At 34.2% G+C, this 23,564-nt stretch overlaps 1 pseudogene; it reads left to right on the top strand.

Moving 5' to 3' along the window:
• The first annotated feature begins 8,280 nt into the window (after positions 1-8,280).
• Positions 8,281-11,366, top strand: LOC142629922 (receptor-like protein 6; annotated as a pseudogene).
• The last annotated feature ends 12,198 nt before the right edge of the window (positions 11,367-23,564 follow it).

The following is a 23,564-nucleotide window of genomic DNA, read 5'->3' on the forward strand; positions in this document are numbered from 1 at the left end:
AATGGGAACTCAATCAGTGTTTCCTCCCTATTTTTGAAATTAAGGGTGCTTACAATAATCATGTTCCACAATCTATATCCTCTTTCCAGCACCGAGTACATGAATCTCGTGATCTGATAGTTGGTGAAGAGATCGATATTTGCGCTCATATCTTTCATATTTTACGCAAAAATGCTGCAAGAACTGAATCAAGGATTTGCATTCCTTTTTGCTATCTCATCTCAAGAATATTGAAATTCAAAGGCATTCATCCATCGAAAGATAAGTCTCCCTACCCAAAACCAAGTCCAATCAACATTTGTACGCTCAACACTAGCATTGGAAATAGTAGGAAGGGAATTAAGACAGAGACTCCGACTTCTCATAGTGGTTCACGCTCTGGTTCATCCTCTTGTGATGAGAAGTTAGACAACATTATGGCATCCGTCCACGACATAAATACCAAGATGTTTGGACTTGCCTCTCTCCTACACCATCACAGCATCCGTTGTGATATGAGGTCACTTCTCTCCAACTTAATTGGATTAGATTCAGAGAAAGTTAGAAGAAAATGAGGACTAGTTATTCCATGACAAAAAGGGGGAGATAATGATGATAGGGGGAGTAAGAGCTCGATCAAAGGGGGAGTACTGATGCTGAAGAGCAGGAGATAGAAAAGGCCTATGTTTCTGTTGTGCTTTTAGATTATGTTGCTTTCTTTGTACCTTAGCTTTGTAGCTCAGTACTTTTAGTTAATGCCATGCATTTCTTTTGGTACATCACTCTTGTGCCCTTGTTGGATTTTATGTCCTTGATGCAATTACCTTGTGTTGTTGTATTGGTTGAGTGTTGGACATGCAAATGATATTTGCATTAAGCTTATAAGCTTGCATGTCTGGATGTTCATTCCTTCATATGAATTTCAAGTTTTCTACTTACGATGATCGTATTGTGTTGTTGTTTAGGAAATACTTGTCTGTATAATTCAAAAGCTTCATAGATTCTAGAGTTAGGTGTGAGTGTGTTTTGTTCAACTGTTCCCAACTCACATGTTAAATCTAGAGTTTGTTTTAGGGTTTTGTCACGGAATAGCCAAAGGGAGAGATTGTAAGGTTGAATTTATTCAATCATTTTGTTGGTTTTATTCCATACCAAATTTGCTTGTATTTTAGCATTTAGAAGCCCTGTATTTAGGTGGAAATCATGTAAAGGTAGTATGTGAGAGAGTGTGAAGAAAAGCTTAAGAGTGTGCACTAAAGAAGAGCCTCGCGACTAGCGATTTACCAAAGGTGGTACACGTGTGAAGCATGTAGGGGGAGCTGAAAGGTCATGTCAGCTGTTGCACTACAAGACAAAACCTCCAGCTGGCCAGGCAGTTAGCTTGCGACTCAAACTCGTGACTCGTTCCAATAGCGAGCTCGAGTCGCTAGAATGCCCTGTTTGGCTGTAATTGACTCTTCGCATTCCATACACACCCTACTATAAATATCTTTATACCCATGAAATGTTAAGAGCTTCCAGAGAGAATTTTGAGAGAGAAAAACAAGATTAACTCATCCATAATCTTCATCCTTTGATTCTCCAAATTCCTCTACTCTCACCCTCTCCATTGTTACATCCTTGGGAGGTACATTAGCCAAATCATTATTTCACCATACCCATATCTGTGAGGAGGCATTTTGGTACTTGGGAAGCAGTTTGGAAGGGACCAATTCATTTTGGTTGATGAAATAGGCTTATTGCGAGATTCGGTAAGTTAAAGAAGACAATATTCGGCATAACCCTATTGGAGCAAGAAGTTTAGAGGGCTTAGGTGCACTGGGTAGATTAGGCTTGGAGGGTCTTCTGCTATTCATGTATCCCAACTTTATTCTCTAGTGGATTGTTGACTGCTTGGAGGGCGGTGGAGAGGTTTTTCGCTCGAGGACTTCGGTTTCCTCTTCGATAACACATCTTTGTATTGTCTTTGTGTTTGCATCTCTCTTCCCTCAATCTTTGCCTTTTAATTACTGCTATGGTTGTGATTAATTTTGGTTTAGATTGTTTTACCAATTCTGTTTTAACTTATTTTCATATTCTGCACATACATTGTTTGATAATAAGCTTGTGTTTGTAAATTGAGGGTTTAAACGTTCATAGGTATTTTACACACTATTTGAACATTCAAACTTCAATATGTATATGTTGGCAAACCATGATCAAAACTTAGAGTCTAGATTTAGACTGCTCAAAGTATGTGTTTATGTAAAGTTGGAATCGAGTAATTGTAGAAAATTACTGTTGAAATTCTACAAGGCTCGATCGATCAAAAATTAGACTCGATCGATTGAAGCTAGTGCAGACTGTTTTTCTGCAGAATTTTCCAACTCAGCCCAAGCTCATATGATGTGTACGATTTTATGTTTATATCTCATATAAATAGAAAAACCCTAGCCACATTTTTGTTGTTGAGGTTGTTGTTATGCTCTGTGTGTGTGTGAATCTCTTGTGAGATCTAGAGGTGTTTGCCTTCATACACAATTAGGGTTATCAAGATTGAGATTGACATCAAGAGTTTGGTGATCATTTCGGTTGCTGCATAAAGAGCTTAAAGAAAAACAAGTGGTATACTTGTGGATGCTGTGGATCTAAGAAATATTCGGAGCTATCATGTGGTCGTGGTAGTAAGTTTTCTACTCGAGGTAGTAATAGGATGTTAGTAGTCTAAGTCGCTATTGTAAAACTTCAATTCTTTCATAGTGGACCTATTTTACCTTGAGGATAGTTAGGTTAAATCTTTCTCAGGTTTTTTACCGGTTTGGTTTTCCTAGGTTATAATATCGTGTGTAATTTACTTTTCCGCACTGCTTTACATGATATGATATGTTTGTGTTAACCTAAATTTGAATAATTTATCTAAGTAATCACTTGGCTAAATAACTACGTTAAATAATCTTGTGCTTTTAGGGATCTAAAAACTTAACAATTTTGTTCAAGTAATGAGTAATAATTAAAACAACTTTAGAGTAATATTGTATAATAAAAGTTGATAAAAACATATTAATTCATTCTATATTATTGATTTTTATTATGTGATGTAATAAAAAACTTCATTACGAAATCTTTTTTTTTTCTTCAATGCTTTGTTATTATGGTATGGTGACACTTGTTATCATCATCAATTTCTTCATTTTCAATGTTGAATTTTAGTCCATTCATATTTGTTCAATTTTTGAGCTTTCATCACTTTTTTCCTTTTATTGCATCATTTATGTTAATCGCTAATGAATTGGCATCGGGAGATTCTTGATTAGATTTTAAAAAGTTTGGACTTTGTCACTAAGATTTTTTGTAGGTATTTGCATTTATATTAAATTTCAATGATGTAACAGTTTTTTGTAGATGTTTTTATTTTTTATTTTTGTTAATTTTGGAATAGTACAGCAAAAATAATTAATATAACATATTGGATTGTGTGTGTGTTTTTTTTTTCTTCCATACCTTTTTGTCATTTGAAGGTGCATCAAAAATCTTAGTAACTATGTAATTTTCAAAACCATTCTTTAGATTGAATTCATTCAAATGAAGCAAGAAAATCCATTTTTTTCCTAATATTTATTTTCAAATCACGTGGGATTCCTTCTCCAATATCAATAGGTTTACAATAATTGAAATAAGTTGTATCTCAGTTTATTTTTCAGCAAGATTTCTTGTAAATTTATTTAAGATTTTCTCAGCATCTCGATCAAATATCACAAAATTTGTTTTGTTAGTTACATCAAAAACTTCAATTTGAATCCTGTATCTGAAGTAGTTTTTGTGTGTGTGTGTGTGTGTTATATAGTGAGATAAATATATTACAAATATTTGGAGAGTATGTAATTAATATGAGTGCCTCTAACTTTGAGATAGAAAGATTTGTTTTTGTTTCACATTTTGCACACCAAAATGAACCCGCTTGTGGTTTGACATTCCTTTCACAAAGTATGCACAAAATGTAATACCAACCCATTGTTGTATCAATGTTACTTATTGTTGCAATACCCTAGCAGTTCACATCTTGCAATTAACTTTGAAATTAATATGTATTATTTTTTTAATGTAAATAATATGATATATTATTATTATTTTTTACATAAATGATGAGTATAATTTGAAATGATTAACAAACCTATTTCGTAGGATCTCATTCAATGCATTTTATCTTTATTATTGTCTTCATATTATTTAATGATAAATCCTCCTATGAAAATTGTTTTGTATGTATTTTTAGTATTTCTTGTATAGGATCATGTTTTTTACCATTCCTATCATTAAATTTTTTTAAAGAAAATATTAAGTTAATGACATTTTGTGATATAGTATATGCTATTTATTAGACTTTTTGTTATTATAAATTTTAGAAATATGCACTTCTCAATTATTTCAACAACCTCAAGAGTCTTAAGACTATATATATATATATATATATATTTATATATATATTTATGTTGCAGTAGTTGATAACAGAGAATTTGTCTGCATAAATTGCATAGAACATTATTAATAGACGAAGCATATTGAATTGAAATTGGGAAAAAAATGGAGACATGATTCATGAGAATGAAATTTTCTAGAAGTATCATCTATACATGGGGAGGAAGAAGAGAGTTTATAAAAGGGTAAGAGTTTTTGCTTTAATTTACACGTGGGAAGGGTCAAACTTTGGTCATAATATGTAAGGTAATAACTAGGCTGAAGTTTTTCATAAGATTTGGTCTACTTTTAAAAGGTAGTCCATTTTGCATTGAATAACTTTTGGTCTAATTGTCAAAAACAACTCATATTTGCTATAATAATAAAAAGAAGTTACTATGATCTATTACATAACAGTAAAAAGTAGATAATAAAAAGAAGTAAAAAATGCTAAATTTATATAATAGTAAAAATAAGTTACTATGATTTATTGGGCAACAATATAAAAAAAAAAAAAAAAAACTTAATGAAAAGAGGTAAAAAAACGCTAAATGCAACATTAGAGTGTCACGTGGCAACTGGCAGGACCTCATGCACTCTCACATGAGGTCTCTGCTTTTATATATATACTAGTCGCACACCTGCACGTTGCGCATGATAATTTTTTTAGAGTTGTCTCATAAATATAAATATAAATATAAAAATATATATATATATATATATTATTATTTTACTTTTGTCTATGTAACTTATGTAAAATTCTTATATAGTAAAATTATCCAAATCATGCTATGTAATAGAATAATATTATATTTTTTATAATGCAATAGGATAATGTTTAACAATTAGGGAAAACAAAAATGAAAAAAAACTTAAAACACAAAACTAAATTGCATCAACACAAGTAGTAGAGTTCTTAAAAATACAAAAAAAAAATTAATAATTTAAAGTAGAGATGCAAGAAAAATAAAAAAATCCAACAAAAAATTGAGAGAGAGAAATAACATTTTTTGTGAGGGAAAATTATGCATAAAAATATAGAATAGAAAAGATAATGAAAATTTAATAATAAGAGGATAAGAATAAGAAGAAATAAATTAAAAGAATATAAAGGGAAAGATGAAGAGTGATATTAAGATAGACAATTGTGGGGAGATGAAAATATGAAAGGAATGAGAAATGTTGAAGAAAGTGTAAATGTTAAAAAAAAAGTACAATTTTATAAGGAAAATTTTATTTATTTGTATTTAATTAAAACATTATATGTTTCATTTTTAAAAAATTAAAAAAAAAGACAAAATATTAATAATATTTATTGTTGAGTCCCTAGCTTATAGCTTACGTATTTAGCCAAAATCAAAGTCCCTACCTTATGTTATTTTGAACCTTTTGATTTTCATAATTTCATATTTATCTTTCTACTTATATAATTTTTTTTTAAATCTCGTTAAAATGTCTCTTTTATATAGATAATTTTTTTTTTGTTGAAAACTATAGATAAATAAATATTGGATATAAAACCACTTTGAAAAAAAAAAAACTTTGAAAACTATTAAGGTCAGTTTTTTTTTTTTTTTTTTTTTTTTTTTTTTGAGAAGGAACTATTATGGTCAGTTATCTCTTAAGTGCAAGCCCGAAAATATTACTAGACACGTGAATTTCCTACTAAGTTATTACCTAACATATTCACATATAACCTTTAAATGAGTATCATTGAATTGACACCGTGAATGTTTTATGCATGATAAATAAACCTCTTATGTCTAAGGAAAATAAAAAATTGTGATATAAGTATATAACAACATAACAAGTGTACATAGTTATCAAAAAAAATAAAAAATAAATAGCAAGTGTACATAGACTTTAATGATAATATTCAATTAATATCCATCACCTAAAAAAATTTGGTTTTCTTTAAAAATGAAAATCATTATTATTGACGACCTTTGGTTCCTTACTCATTATCATGTTTTTTATATCATTTTAATTTAAATAATTTATGCTGAAATATGTTCACATCTAATTTAAAAAATAAAACTGTGCATTTCCATTTCATTTGTGTTGCAATCAATTAATTGAAGCTCCGAGATTATGTTGTAATTATCACTGCGGCAAGTCGATCCAAGACAAGATTCCTTTCTAACTAGACCTCCGTTTAAAATGGTTTTGCATGGGAATTGGGACCCAAGTTTTTTTTTGGTTTCCCATAATTCCTTAAAGTTTTTAATTAGAGACTAATCACTGGTTGCGTCGGATGGGCTCACGAAAGAGTAAAGCGTTGGTCCAGAAATTTTTTTTTAAGGTGTAGGTAGTAGGACTCAATCTAGAGAGCACACTCAATCTAGCCTAATACAAACACCTTAAGACCAAGAGCCCAAGGGGCCCAAGTTATTTATGGTGTTTTGCAAGTCTTCCTGACAGTCTTCTTTTTTTTTTATAAGTCTTCCGACAGTCTTCAAGGCTTAGCTTTGCCAGAGGAGAAATTTTAGCTGGGTGCATGTGATCCGTATGGTCCAGCACACAAAGTCTTTAGCTTATTTTTAATGGGTTGTTCCAAAAGTACCTTGAAGGCCAGCATTCTCATTTATTGAGAAATGACTTAAGCGTGTGGGACACGCTGAAGGAAGAAGAAAAATTGGAAGAAGCAAATACAAGATACATGGCCATTCGGAGAAAAAGCTGAAGAATGAGATAGACACACGGATAACTTCCAAACTGTGACAGAAACACGGCAAAATTTGCCAAATAACATAATCTTAGAAAATGTTTAGGAGAATAATACCCAAGTTTTTTAATTATGTGGTACATTTTTTGGAACTTGAGTTTGGGTTGAACATGAGTTTGATACAAAAATGTGTTATATAACTGAATAATTTTGTTTGGGTGCTATTCTCTTAAAATTTTGCTATAGAGCAAATTTTGTCGAGAAAAACAGTGAGAGAGGTGCAGCCCAAAAAAAAGAGAGATCGATACACAATGAGAGTGTGAGAGAGTGAAAAAAAAAATGGACATTTTTCTTTGCTTAAACTACATACAAGGAAGATAAATTGGTGGAGTTCTCTTGGAGGTTTGAGTGCTACAACCAATGTTGGAGTGTTTAGAGGAAAATCTTTGCTACTAGTTTTGTGGTGAGATTTCTTTACTCCTTGAGATTTATTTATTGTATATCTAATTTATTGTGGATTCAAGTTTAGCATAAATTTGAGAGTTGTAATCTCTATTTTCATAGTGGATATTTTTCAGAGCTGTCCTATTGATTTTCTCTCTATGGAAGGTTTTTAACATAAAATTTGGTATTCTGAATGGTTGTGTTTCTATTGGTGCTTGCTGAATAATTTTGTTTCCATAATATTGTTGTTGCTACGTAGTCATTTATCGTACACTTTGAGGGGATCTAGGATTTTTTTACCAACAATTTTTGCTTGGGGCAGAGAAAGGTTGACTTAGAATGAGCCGATGAAGTCAGATTTTCATTTGGAGATATGTACACCACAAGTTTGAGGTAAGATTGGGTCGAATATTTCCAACCATCACCTCAAATATTTATATAAGCGACATTTTGGAATTATCATGCATCTTCAAGTTCATTAATACATAAACTCACAAGATTTGCGAAATCAAGTTAAATAATATTTTACAACTTCCAATTTTTCGGGGGACTTGGAAATATTGACTTGTTATATATGTGAGACACCACAGTCAACACGGCAACTAGGTGGTCCATTGCACTTATGTATGCTTACATGTAAAAACAAAATCCTTGTATAATGATGTAATTGCACTGGCCCTGAATCTTCTGTATAAAAGAAACTTACTCCTAGTATCAAAATCATTAGAGCGCTAACAAAGTTTGTTCAAGATACTAATATGGGGTCATCCATGTGTCTCTTGATATCTATGCGCTTGCTCTTCTTCTTGTCGATTTTTCATTATCTAAATAGTTGTTCCTCTTTATCAACTCAGCCATTGTGTAAAGATTTTGAGAGTTCTGCCTTGTTGCAATTCAAGCAAAGCTTTAAAATTAATGTGAGTGCTTCTTCTGATCCTTCTGCTTATCCCAAGATTTCATCGTGGAACTCTGGAGAAAGGAATGATTGCTGTTCATGGGATGGTGTCCTATGTGATAGAGGTACAGGTTACGTGATTGGCCTTGACCTCAGTAGCAGTCAACTGTATGGCTCCTTCAACTCTAGCAGCAGCCTTTTCCACCTTGTCTACCTTCAAAAGCTCAATCTCGCTGACAATCACTTCAATTATTCTCAAATTCCCCCAAGTATCAGGTACCTCTCAAACTTAACACATCTCGACCTCTCTATGTCTGCCTTCAGTGGTCAAATTCCACCAGAAATCTTTGAGCTCTCCAACTTGGTTTCCCTTGATCTCTCATTCAATCCATTGAAACTCCAAAAGCCCGGCCTAAAAAGTCTTGTTGAGAAATTAACCAGCCTCAAACATCTTTATTTGGGTATGGTGAACTTATCTTCCCCGGTACCTCACATCTTGGCAAACTTGTCTTCTTTAAAATCTCTTGGCCTAAGAGGTTGTGAACTGTACGGTGAATTTCCCATGGAGATTTTCAAGTTACGAAATCTTCAATTCCTCAGTGTGCGAGACAATGAAAATCTCACTGGATATCTACCAGAATTCCACAGTAGCAATCCCCTTCGAATACTGAGACTTGCAAACACAGGATTCTCTGGTAAGTTACCAGATTCAATTGGAAACCTAAAGTCCTTAATTGAATTGGAAATCCGTACTTGCCATTTCTCTGGTTTGGTACCGACTTCACTTGGTAACCTTACCAATCTCATCGTTTTGTCTCTCTCATTTAATAAATTTTCGGGGCAAATCCCTTTCTCATTGGCCAACCTCACACAACTCAGTCAACTCAAACTTTCCAAGAATAGTTTTAGTGCACAAACGTTGTCTTGGCTTGGTAAGCAAACAAAGCTCACTGTTTGGAATTAGGGGAAACCAATTTATACGGTGACATTCCATCCTCTCTTAAGAACTTGACCCAGCTTACCGTATTATCCCTTGCCAATAATCAACTGACTGGTGAAATTCCACCTTGGCTTGGAAACCTTACCCAGCTAACTGTTTTGGAACTTGGGACCAATAAATTCCATGGTTCAATTCCACAATCAATTTGTAGGCTTGCGAATCTTGAAAATCTGAGTCTTACTGAAAATAACCTTAGTGGCAGAGTGGACTTGGACTTGTTTCTGAAGCTCAAAAATCTAACTGCACTCCAGCTTTCAGGAGTCCATCTATCATTCCCCATTAATTCAACATTCAACGCCACTACTCCAAAGCTTCAGATATTAGGATTAAATGCATGTAACTTGACTGAATTCCCAACTTTTTTGCGTTCTCAGCATGAATTGAAGATTTTGTATCTCTCCCACAACAAAATTCAGGGCCAAATACCAAACTGGATATTCAACATAGGGAAACAAACTCTCTTATTGTTGGATCTATCCTCCAACTTCCTTACAACTTTTGTGCCTTCCAACCACACTCCGCCAATTCTTCCATGGGATAGTTTACTTAGTTTGGATCTTTCTTTCAACAAGCTGCAAGGATCACTTCCAATCCCTCCACCTTCCATCACCCAATACCATGTCTCAAACAATAAATTGACTGGAGAAATCTCACCATTGTATTGCAATTTTAGCTCAATTGTAATGCTGGATCTCTCACACAACAACTTGGGGGGCATGCTTCCCAAATGCTTGAGCAAATTGAGCAACTTGGAGGTATTGAATTTACAAAACAATCAATTTTCTGACATTTTTCCCTCTTGGTTGGGGAAGCTTCCAAGGTTGAGGGTTCTAAGTTTGCAATCTAATGGGTTCCATAGTGCAATTGGGAAACCTGAAAGCAGTCTTGATTTCCCCAAGTTGCAAATCATTGATGTCTCTTTCAATAACTTTACAGGTAAGTTACCATATAAGCACTTCCAAAGTTGGACCTCCATGAAAGTTGCCAACTTGACATTTGACAAGGATAATGCTTATATGGGTGTAGTCACAACGACCTTATCACCTTCCGAAACTCTTGAAAGCCATATTAGTTACACCTTGGAAATTACAAACAAAGGCATCAAGACACGATATGAAAAGATCCAAGATCATCTTATAGCTATTGATCTCTCAAACAATAAATTTGATGGAGACATTTCAAAAGTCGTTGGAAATCTGAAAGGGCTTCTTATGCTTAACATATCCAACAATATGCTGACTGGTCCTATTCCATCTTCCTTAGGGAACTTAACGGAGCTTGAATCTTTGGACCTTTCTCAAAATAGGCTATCAGGAGAGATTCCTCCGCAATTATTGCAACTCACATTCCTTGCATTCTTTAATGCCTCAAATAACCATCTCACGGGGCCTATTCCACAAGGTAAACAATTCTCTACCTTTGAAAATGATTCATATTTGGGAAACACAGGTTTGTGTGGTGTGCCTTTGACTAAGAAATGCAAAATTTCTGAGACAATGACATTGCCACCGCCGAATTCCAAACAAGGTGAAGGTTCAAATTTCCCAAGTAAATCTGATTGGGTAGTTATAATGATGGGATATGGGAGTGGGTTAACAATTGGGTTTGTTATTGGAAATAACCTGGCCATAAGAAAGTTGGAGAGGTTTCTCAAGAATTTTGGAAGAAAGTAGTAAAAGTGAAAGAAGAAAGGGGGAAAATGAAGCAATGCAGCAGCTGGATTTGATTAACCAAGATTTTCTTCAGAAAATTCCATCCATGAAGTTCTTCATTTCAACCACGTCTATGAAAATCTACCGTGTCCATAATGTGTTACTGTCTTATATATTTTGTCATTGCACTGTTTTCAATTTTTCTGTTGAACTTTGTTTCCTGTTATGAAGGTATTGAAATATTGTATGTTTGATATCATATGTATGAAGGTTTGCAATTGCAACTCTTATTTAAAAAATAAAAATAAAAAGAGTGGAAGTTATGTAAAGAGCCAAGTTAAATAAAGGCTATTTAAATTAGGATTTTATGAAGGAGTTCAAGTGATAGTCTAGTGTAAATTACATATATGTGTGTGTGTATATATATATTTGAACCTTACCACCGCTCTCCACTATCTCCTTATCTAAAAAATAAAAAGTAATCACCACACACCCTTGGTACGATGATTACTTTACAAGTATTAAGTGTTTGTGGGGTGTGGGAGAGGGGGGCAAAGGTCAAGATTCATGTCTTCAAGAGAGAGCTTCACACACATATACACTTAGATAATGTTAGAGTAGAATTTCTATCTTATATAAAAAAATAAAAATAAAAAGTGGGATTGTACCTCAGATTAGTAGAGTTCCTTTATGGATAAAGGACTTAAACATAAACGCAAAATAATATTGGTACTGATTTTATGTTAAATAACCCAAAAAAAGGTTTAAATTTAATGTAACGATAGTTCTATACATTATATAACTAAATTTGTTCATACCAAAATAGCAGTATCTAGTTAAAGAAAAATGTTTTCCAAGTTGCAATGCCAAAATAAGTTGATAACTGATAGTTAACTACATTGTTCGTGTTGCCAAAAAAATAAATTATTAGAAAAACAGGACTAGAATTTAAATGAAAAAAATATCTAAAACCATTCACAAAAAGTTTCTGAGATTAAAAAAAAAATTGAAAATGAATTTATGTAAGAAGATTTAGAAGAATATATCTTATTATCTTCCACAGTACTAATATATATATATTGACAAACTTGTCTTCTTTGACCTATCTTGGCTTGAGAGGCCGTGGATTGTATGTTGAATACCCCTTCGATTATTGAGACTTACACATGGGTTTCTTTGTTAAGCTACTACATTTATATGAATTGGACATTGATACTTGCAATTTCTAATGTTTGATACCAACTTCACTTGGCAACCTTACTAATTTCAACAATAGAGTCTTCGATTTCATAATTTTTGAGGGCGGATCTCTGTTTCATTAGCCAAACCCACAAAAGTCACAACTTGGGCAGCTAGATTGTTTCTACAATACTTTCAGTGCACAGACCTTGCCTTGCCTAGGAAAAGCAAACAAAACACAGATTTACACTTAGCATATACCAATTCATATGGTGACATTACATCTCCTCTTAAGAACCTGACCCAACCTAACCAGTAAAATTTCACCTTGGCTTGTAAACCTTATCCAACCAATTTTCTTAAGCCATGGGGCAGTATTTTCTATGATTCTATTTGTTGATACTCTTTTTTGCAAATTTGTACCCAAAAGCTCATAAGAAGGAAAGCCCAATGGAAAGCAAGGCCGAAGGCCCACCAAGGAGACCAAGAAACAAAAAAGAAATAAAAGCCTAGACTTGCGTCTGGGCTGAAAAAAGAAATGAAAGGGGAACTAATCTACAGTTGAATACAAATCTTCTGCAGAATACAGATTTGCTGCAAAATACAGATCTTTTGCAGAATGACTTTGGCATTCCACCACTGAATTTCGAACAAGGTGAAGGTTCAAATTTTCCCAATAAATTTGATTGGGTAGTTATAATGATGGGATATGGGAGTGGCTTAATAAATGGGGTCGTCATTGGGAATAAACTGGCCACAAGAAAATTGGAGTGGTTTCTCAAGAATTTTGGAAAAAAGCAATAAAAGTGAAAGTCGAAAGGGGGAAAATAAAGCAATGTAGCAGCTGGATTTAATTAACGAAGATTTTCTTCAGAGATTTCCATCCATGAAGTTCTTTATTTCAGTAGATACATATCTATGAAAATCTACCATGTCTGTAATGTATTACAGTCTTACATATTTTGTCATTGCACTGTCTTTAATTTTTCTTTTGAACTTTCTTTCCTGTTATGATGGTATTGAAATATCGCATGTATGTTTGATATTGTATATGTATGAAGGCTTGCAACTCTTATTAATAAATAATATATATATATATATAATAAAAAAAATAAAAAGAGTGAGAGAGCTAAATTGTATTTGTAACTTCAAAATTTCATTCTCGGAGCTTGGCAAAACACGAGCCTAGAATAGGATAACCTATTATTCATTGATTTTACTAATGCCTGGCATAAATCAAGAGTGAGAAATTTTTCTTGAAGAGCCAAATTAAATAAAGGTTATTTAAATTAGGATCTTATGTAGGGGTTCAACTGATAACTTAGTGATAATTACATCTTTTATTGTGCCTTATTTATTTATTTATTATAACCTTACCTTCACTCTCTATAATTCACTTATCTAAAAAATAAAAATCAGGATTGTACACACAAAATTCATAAAAAGATAAATCAAGCGGTCACGAAATAGTGTAACAAATTTTCAATTTATATTGATTTGTATATATGTGAGTACAATCCTCTGTATGACTCTTTACAATGAGAGAATACAATAAAACTCATCTGATTCAATCTCCAAGAAACTTTACGATCCGAAGGGCTATGAAGTTTGATCTTGAATCTTGCCTTGATGTCTCCAAGTTGGATGTGTGATTGGATGTATTTGATTTGAAGTCGAGGGCTGTTCACTTGATCTTGAACAAAATTAAAGGAAAATCCCTAGCTACTTTGATTTGAAGAAGTAGGAATGAGCTTGATTTTGAGGAAGCAAGGGCGCTCTTTTGGACTTAGAGATGACTCTCTATTTTGGCAAAGTGTTAGTAGGGTTTTTCTCTCTTTGTTTTTGTGTCCTTTTCTCATATAAGAAGCCTTTATTTATAGGCAACTTAATAGCATTTGATTTGGAATTTTCTCTCAGCATTTATTGAGAGTTAATTATAAATTATGAATTTAATTTGGTTTACCATTAATAAGAACCTTCCATATGAGTCTTTTTTTCTGACGTTGCCACATGGCTTTCTTCATTTGATGTTACCACATGGCTTGATTTCATTTGTTAGTTGTCTACATCATCAATTGGAAATTAATTTGATCAAAGATACTCAATCATGATCAATTGGACGGTCGTGGATACATCATAAAAATTTTGACGTCTACAAATGGTTACTCGGGTTAAACCGTACGGTTCGGTCCGGTCTGGGTCTAAAAATCATGATTTAACCATTTTTTATATTTTAGGAATAAGGATAAGTCTTTCAAAAAAAAAAAAAAAAAGAGAGAGGGAGAATAAGGATAAGTTAATTAAATTAGAGGTATTTTTGTAAGTCAAAATGGAAATAATTGATTTTATTTTAATTGAGAGCGGTGAATAGGTTTTCTTAACTTTATTTTTATTGAGAACCATGAATAGTTTTTTTTTTTAATAAATAAAACTGCATGGGATGGGAATCATGGGATAAAGATAAGTATTAAGACAAAAAAAAATAATTTGAGTTCAAATAGAACACATGCTTATTTCAATTTTGAACAAAAACAAAAGTAACGTTCATTTACGTGAGGTGTAATTTAAGTTCAAATGGAACACAGGCTTCCACCAAAAAAAAAACAAAGAAAAAAAAATTGAACATAGGCTTATTTAAAAACGACTGGTATGCTTAAAGAGAATGTGTTGGGAATATTGCAGATTTGGTATGCTTATCAAACTTCTCGTTCTATTTTTACAGGCTGATATCTAAAACACTGAAATAACGCAATTCTCTCTTTCACAAGCGGCGCCGCTGAGGGAAAGTAGCACTGTGAATCATCAACGCCACAACCATAAATACAGACACTCTCTTCAGCTTTAATCCCTGTTTGCCTCCACAACTAACACCACCACCACCGGCCACACTCAGCTTCTTCTTCTCCATGAACCACTCTACCAAACAAAACCCTCTTCTCTCTTCAACTCCTTCTTCTTCTTCTTTGAAACACTCAACTCCAACCGTAAATAGTTAATAGTAGCTTGCGATTCTTGGGAAAATCTTTTTTTTTTTTTTTTCTTTTTTCGAAAAATCGATTTTTGGGTTCGGATGTGGTGGAAAAATAGAGATGGGTAATATATTTTTTTTCTGCTTTGTAATATAATATTTTTATTTGGCTGGGATACTATTGGATACTATTGGCTTGCTTGGTGGAAGTTACTAAGGTTTTTGATTGCTATATATTCCTAGACATGCTTTCGTCTAGTGTGGCTAACCATTAGAATAGGCTGGCAATTCGAGATAGGAAACTGCAATGGGTCATAAAAGGGGATTCAGCTTGTGTCTTATGCATAAGTGGTGGGGAAAGAGTCTGAAAGCTGTGATTTGTAAATTAGCTTTTGGGGACTCTGTTTATCATATTCGGCATTGAAAGGAATTCTCTAATTCATTGTGGTACTCTGTTAGAACAGAGGAGACCATAGTGTAGGATATGTGGGAAGTTCAAGCTAGGGTGGAAGCCAAATGGTGCTACTGCAACTCAATCCTTTGCAATGCTATATGCTGTATAGGGGTGTTTCCTCACTGTAATTATTAAGCCTTCTGATCAGTAGGATGTGACAGTGATTTTGGTTGTTGTCTCAGATAGTTTATTGCGGGTTGATTTGTGTTGGTTTGGTTTGGTTAGATGTGTGCTTGTACTGTGTTCCTTTGTCAATAAAGAATTTGTCCATCCAAAAAAGAGTATCATTTCTTTCTTACATGATAGCTTGGCCGCAGCTTGTACTTATATGAAAGGACTTGTTAATATTACAAATTGGATTTTAATTTGGAGTTAAAATTCATCTAACATGGAACCTTCTACCATAATACTTGTTCTTGTAGCAAAGATGATGTACCTGTACACGGACTATCTGAGGTGATTGTTGGTGTTTTGGGAGGAGGGCAAGTGGGTCATATGCTATGTCAAGCAGCTTCGCAAATGGCTATTAAAGTAATGGTTTTGGATCCGCTTGAGAACTGCCCTGCAAGTGCACTTTCATATCATCATATGGTCTGAAGCTTTGATGATAGTGCTACAGTTTGTGAATTTGCGAAAAGGTTCTCTTTTTATGAGATTGATGATATTTTTTTTTGTTTTTTTATAGTCAGTAGTTTTTGTAAGTATATTCTTTTGTTATAATTTGGTAATAATATGTCTATGTTCTTGGTAGATAGATGGGATGTGTTGGTGCAATTACAATGATAATGGAAATACACAAAGAGAAACTGAATAATATTTTTGAATTTTTTATTAATTTAAAGAGAGAAATTACACAACACTATTTGGACTGAGGCGCGGCACTCGCTCTCTTTAAGGAGATTCAAGCCCTTGGTTGGCTAAACTTTGTAACCGGTGCAGACCATCTCTGACTTGTCTCCCCCAGGATACAACAGCCCAACAAGTGTCGTATGGCTAGAACAACCTCTGCACAAAGTGTTCAAGTCCAAAGCTCCACCAGAAAGAACACCCTTCCTTGCCAAGAATCTCTCTATTTTTTCTTTGTTCTGGCCCAATATTTGAGACAATTCATGTTAGCCCATTAATCACCACAATTAAAAAGAACAAAATAGTCTCTCTCCTTTTCAATGTGGGATTAAACATTTTCACTAAACTCCTCATCTTCCACATTCACTCCCACATCTTTACATTTATGTTATCACATTTATTCATTTTATTTATTTAATATTAAAATGCTCCAACAATCCCCCACTCATTTTAATATTAAAATTTAATATTAAATTTTAGTTAAAGAGAGATTACCAGGCAAAGATGGGTCACTATGCATCATGAAGGTGTGCTCTGCATTGAACCTTCACTTAGTAAAACAGCGATCTCAACTCCAGAGTCGTAGTGGTCTCCGACTTGAACTAGGACTGCTTTAGGGAAATTAAGTGTCACTGCTTACACATAACAACCCAGGTGTTGACATGAGCTTTTATAGCTAGCACTTTACGGCCATGTGCTGATCCCGGTTTCATGAGTGTATTTGAGATTAAGTCCAAATCTCATAGGGAGCGGCCCCACCCCCACACTCACATAGGTGAAATTTTGTCAAGGGTGCTCCTGTAATTCTGACACCCCACTCATACGAGCTACAAATTTCATTAAGAGTTTTCTACTCAACCTCTCCACATTACAGGATAAATGCACTTACATCATAGGGATGAACAATTAAAAATTATTTACAAAATAAATAATTAAAAAAAATTGTGCATTTCTTACGACCATCGTATGATTCGTTTTTCCCATTGAACCCAATTCTCAGGATCTCTGGTCTTTGGGTTGGGTATCCTCATACATGGCTCATGATTCTATGGACTTTAATCCCATCCCCCTCGATGTATTCCAGACTCTATCTTTTGCCAAGGCCTTGGTAAATGGATCTGCAAGATTATCATTAGATTTAATATAATCCACAGTTATGATGCCACTACTCAAATAAGATCGCACGGTACTGTACTTTCTTCTTATAGGTCTGGATTTACCATTGTAATAACGATTTTTAACTCTACAAATTGCAGCAGTACTATCACAATGAATTAATATAGGTGGAATTGGCTTTTCCCATAGTGGAATTTCATATAACAAATCTCTAAGCCAATTTGCCTCTTCACTAGCTGAAGCTAATGCTATTAATTCAGCTTCCATTGTTGAATTAGCAATTATTGTTTGCTTTTTAGATTTCCAACAAATTGCACCACTACTTAAGGTAAAAATATAACCAGTAGTAGAGAGAGAATCACCTGACAAAGTATTTCAATCGGCATCACTAAAACCTTCAATCACAGCAGGGTATTTTTTATAAAACAAGCCATAGTTTTTTGTACCAATTAAATATCTCATGACTCGCTCAATAGCTAGCCAATGATCTTTACTAGGCTTGCTAGTAAACCTGCTTAGCACTCCTACTGCATATGCAATGTCAGGTCTAGTACAATCAGTAGCATAACGCAAACTACCAATGATGCTAGCATAGTCCTTTTGATTAAAAATCTCACCATCATTATTCACAGGAAATAAATGAACACTAGAATCAAAAGGAGTAGCTACACTTTTGTGAACATGAAAATTATATTTTCTCAATATTTTATCAACATAATGTGATTGATCAAGATATATTCCATCACATGTTTTTGTAATTTTCATGCCCAAAATAAAATTAGCCTCACCAAGATCTTTCATATCAAAATGGCTTTTAAGCATATTTTTTGTCTCATTTATAACATGCATATTTGAGCCAAAAATCAACATATCATCCACATAGAGGCTAATAATAACATGTAAATTATTCCATGATTTAGAATAAATACATTTATCACATTCATTTGATTTATAACCATTCTCAATCATGCAAGAATCAAACTTTTCATGCCACTGCTTAGGTGCTTGTTTTAAGCCATATAGGGATTTAGTTAGCTTACATACCTTACTTTCTTGTCCAGACTCTACAAAACCTTCGGGTTGATCCATATAAATTTCTTCCTCTAGGTCCCCATTTAGAAAAGCAGTTTTTACATCCATTTGATGAATTTTTAAATCAAAAATTGCAGCAATAGCAATTAACAATCTAATAGATGTAATTCTTGTTACCGGAGAAAATGTATCAAAGAAATCAAGATCAGCTTTTTGTTTAAAGCCTTTTGCAACAAGTCTAGCTTTAAACTTATCTATTGATCCATCCGGTTTCAACTTTTTTCTAAGGACCCATTTACAACCTATGGTCTTACAACCTGGTGGAAGATCTACTAATTTCCAAGTTTTATTAGAAATTAGAGATTCCATCTCATCATTTACAGCCTCTTTCCAAAATATAGCATCAGGTGATGTTAAAGCCTCTTTTAAATTTTTGGGGATTTTCCTCAATGTTAAAAACATAATAATCAGGACCAAAATCCTTTTCAACTCTAGCTCTTTTACTCCTTCTAGGTTTCATTTCAAAATTTTCTTGATTTTGTAAATGTGAAGTAGAAGAACTAGGTTGTGACAAAATATTTTCTTCACCCCCACTATTTTTCAATTTAAAAGGAAATTTTTCTTCATGAAAAATTGCATCACCGGATTCAAAAATTATTTTGTTTTCAAGATCAAAAAATCTATAGGCTGCACTATTAAATGCATAACCAAGAAAAGCACAGGTAGTAGCTCTTATACCTAATTTAGGTATTTTAGGGTCAGTAAGCCTTACATAAGCAAGACAACCCCATACTCTCAAATATCCCAAATTTGGCTTATGTCCTTTCCACATCTCAAAAGGTGTGGTGTGTGAATTTTTATGTGGCACCCTATTTAAAACATGACATGCAGTTAAAATAGCTTCACCCCAAAAATTTAAAGGTGCACCAGATTCAATTAACATGACATTTGTTAACTCAATTAAAGTTCTATATTTTCTTTCAGCCACACCATTAGAAGCTGGTGAATATAGTGCAGTAGTTTCATGGATAATTCCCAAAGACTGAACAAATGAGTTGAATGCACTTGATTCATACTCACGGCCTCTATCACTTCTTATTCTTTTTATTTTTCTACCGAATTGGTTTTCAACTTCTTTTAAAAAATCTTGAAATTTTTCAAAAGCATCACTTTTATTTTTCAACAAATAAATAGTTGTATATTTTGAGAAATCATCAATAAAAGTGATAATATATCTATTTCCTCCACGAGTTAAAATTCCCTCAAATTCACATAAATCGGAGTGAATTAACTCAAGCAATTCGGTATTTCTTACAACACTTTTATGAGGCCTTTTTGTAATCTTAGCTTGACTACAAGTTTCACATTTTTCAAAATCTTTTGACAGTCTTGGAATTAATCCTAAACTACTCATGATTCCCACATATCTACTATTTATATGACACAAACGAGCATGCCAAAAATTAATAGAAGAAAGCATATAAACTGAACTGGTAGATGCTTTATTATTCTCAACATTTAATTTAAACATTCCATCACAAGCATAACCCTTGCCCACAAATAATCCCTTTTTAGTGATTACATAATTATCAGATTCCATAGTTTGCTTGAAGCCAGCCTTGTTAAGCAAAAAACTTGACATCAAATTCTTCCTCATGGACGGAGTATAAAGTACATCTTTCAATGTTAGCACACGTCCAGAAGTGAATTTCAATTCAACCTCACCACTCCCAAGAACCTTGGTTTTACTAGAGTCACCAAGCATAATAGTTTTTCTTCTTCAAAAGGAGTGTACAATTTGAACCAATTTTTATCATAGCAGACGTGCCTATTAGCACCAGAATCTGCCCACCACCCTTCAACATATTGCACCATATTGATGTCTGTAATCATAGCCACTAAAGGCTCTTCGGTTACATTAGCCTGCGGGACAGATTCACGTTTCCGAAATTTGCAAAATCGAGCAATATGCCCACTCTTGCCACAGACAAAACAGGATCTATTAAATTGATCTTGTGAAGGGGGTCCTTGGTTCTTATTGTAATTTTTATTCGGGTTTCCCCTTCCTTGAGGTGATCTATTATTGTTTTTAAAGGCTTTCTTTTTTGGCTTCAATTGACCATTTCTAGGAAAATGATTTTTGGGCATATTATTATTAGATGAAATAAGGTTTACCTTTGTGATGGAATTTCCATTGCTCTCTTGTGTCATGAGTGCATCTTGTCCTCTAGCCTCCTCCTCCACACGGATGCGGGTGATCAAAGTCTCCAAGGATGTCTCCTTTTGTTTGTGCCGCAACGTCTTTTGGAACTCCCTCCAAGATTGTGGTAGTTTGTCAATTATGCCAGCTACCACCAAATTGTCTCCGATCTTTATGCCTTCGGATCTTAACTCTGCTACAATCATTTGGAAGTCTTGTGCTTGATCCACCACCGATTTTCCATCCACCATTTGGTAACGGAAAAATCTACTAGCAGCATACTTCTTTGCACCTGCCTCCTCGGTATCATACTTGCTTTGTAAAGCTTTCCAAATTTTTTTAGCAGACTTGTAAGTAGTATCATAATAATCATAGAAATGATCGGCAAGACAATTCAATAGATAAGAGCGTCAATTATATTCATCTTTTGTATACTTATCTATTTTTTCTTGATGGAGAATATATTCTTCGTCACTCATCTCATCGGTAGGAATCTTTGACGGATTCTTCTCAGTGAGGATGTAGGCAACTTTGAGAAGGCTCAAGTAGAAGAGGACTTTTCCTTTCCATCTCTTGAAGTGGGCTCCCTTAAAGCGAAAGGGCTTGTTGAGATCTCCAACAGGCTCATTTGGTTTCTCTTGTGTAGACTCCATGTGTTGAATCTCCTTAAAATTGTTGGTGCAATTACAATGATAATGGAAATACACAAAGAGAAACTGAATAATACTTTTGAATTTTTTATTAATTTAAAGAGAGAAATTACACAACACTATTTGGACTAAGGCGCGGCACTCGCTCTCTTTAAGGAGATTCAAGCCCTTGGTTGGCTAAACTTTGTAACCGGTGCAGACCGTCTCTGACTTGTCTCCCCCAGGATACAACAGCCCAACAAGTGTCGTATGGCTAGAACAACCTCTGCACAAAGTGTTCAAGTCCAAAGCTCCACCAGAAAGAACACCCTTCCTTGCCAAGAATCTCTCTATTTTTTCTTTGTGTGTGTATTGCAGTAATCTGGATTGTGTCTGAATGGGTCTATTTATAGGCTCAATGGGCCTCACGAAATTACTACCCAAATTAATCTGATTAATTAGGTCCTTTATTATGATATAGTGGGTGTTACAAGATTAATTGTTGGATATTATTCTGATGGGCTAGAGTTACACAATTTAATGGTGAGATAAGGAGTTTTCTGAATAATGAAAAGGCCCAAACGGATAGTCCATTAAGTGGGTTAATGGCTCATTATTTTCCATAATAAAAATGGAATATTAATTCGGGCCATTTACTCACCAACGAATATGATAATTACTCTGAATGGGCTGTCAAGTAGGAGGATCCAAGGTGCTAATTCATTTCCAATTTTGACACCTCCACCCTTCACCTCCCCCTTGCGCACGTATCTGGCCCAATATTTGAGACAATTCATGTTAGTCCATTAATCACCACAATTAAAAAGAACAAAATAGTCTCTCTCCTTTTCAATGTGGGATTAAACATTTTCACTAAACTCCTCATCTTCCACATTCACTCCCACATCTTTACATTTATGTTATCACATTTATTCATTTTATTTATTTAATATTAAAATGCTCCAACAGGATGTATTGACTGTAGAAATCTATGAAGCATGGACGCGGCTGGGAGGGTGCCGCACTGGAGTCTGACGCGGCCCGACGCAGGGTGCGGCGTCCGACATGGCTGCCCGCGCGTCGGTGCCACGTCTGAGCTTTTTTTTCACGGATTCGCGCCGACTCGGCTTGATTAGCGCTGACTCGACTTGATTCGTGCTGATCCAGGCAAATTCAACCAGAATAGGGCCGTATCGGTTGAATCGGGTCGTATTGGCCGGTTACCGAAACAGGCCGAAATTGGCCTTCAATCATGCCGGAATAGCTGAAATCGGTTTTGAATGAGGCCCAAACATTCTAAATTTGTCATTCCTCAATTGTATTTTGAATATTTGTTGCTTCTTTTGTGTTTTCTTTTTTGTTTTGTGTTTCTTGCCTTCTTTTTTCTTTGTTTTGTGAATCAAGGCATAGTAATGTATTTTTTAAAAATATTTTAATAGTAAAAATATATAAAAAAATATAAATAAAAATATTTTTAATAATTTTTTAATTGCCGCACCTTGTCGCACTCGTACCCTACTTTTTCAAAAATTGCAAAATCTTGCACCCGCACCTACACCCGAATCCAAAAACGCACCCGTGCTTCGTAGGTAGAAATTGAGCATGTTGATGTTGCAACCATGGAGATGCTTGAGCAACAAGGAGTGGAGTGCCAACCTAAAGCCTCAACTATTCGTATAATTCAGGTATGCTTTTCTTTGACTTTGCCATTTGGTTATTGACCGCTGTCTTGCAAAATATGAGAAAATAAGAAGTTGAATGAAATCATTTCCTTATGCATAAAGCTTTTTTCCTTTTGAGGAAATGCATTCTGTTTTATAAAATCACAAAAGTGGATCCTTGTGGATTTTGGTGCTACTTTAGATGCCCACCTTCCCCCAATCTTAGGTTTTTGTTCAAGCACTTTTCTGTTATAGGAAGTGTAGAAATGTCAGGGGTTACTTTATTCCCCTATTGTCATTCGTAACACAAGGACACAATGGAACTGGCATTTTAGAGCTAATTTTGACTGTTTCTTTGTGGTTAGACTATGCTTATAAGTAATCCCTTTTCAACTTAAGATTAGTTAGCT

This window comes from Castanea sativa, chromosome 3, assembly GCF_040712315.1.
Source record: "Castanea sativa cultivar Marrone di Chiusa Pesio chromosome 3, ASM4071231v1".
In the NCBI taxonomy this organism is placed as follows: Eukaryota; Viridiplantae; Streptophyta; class Magnoliopsida; order Fagales; family Fagaceae; genus Castanea; species Castanea sativa.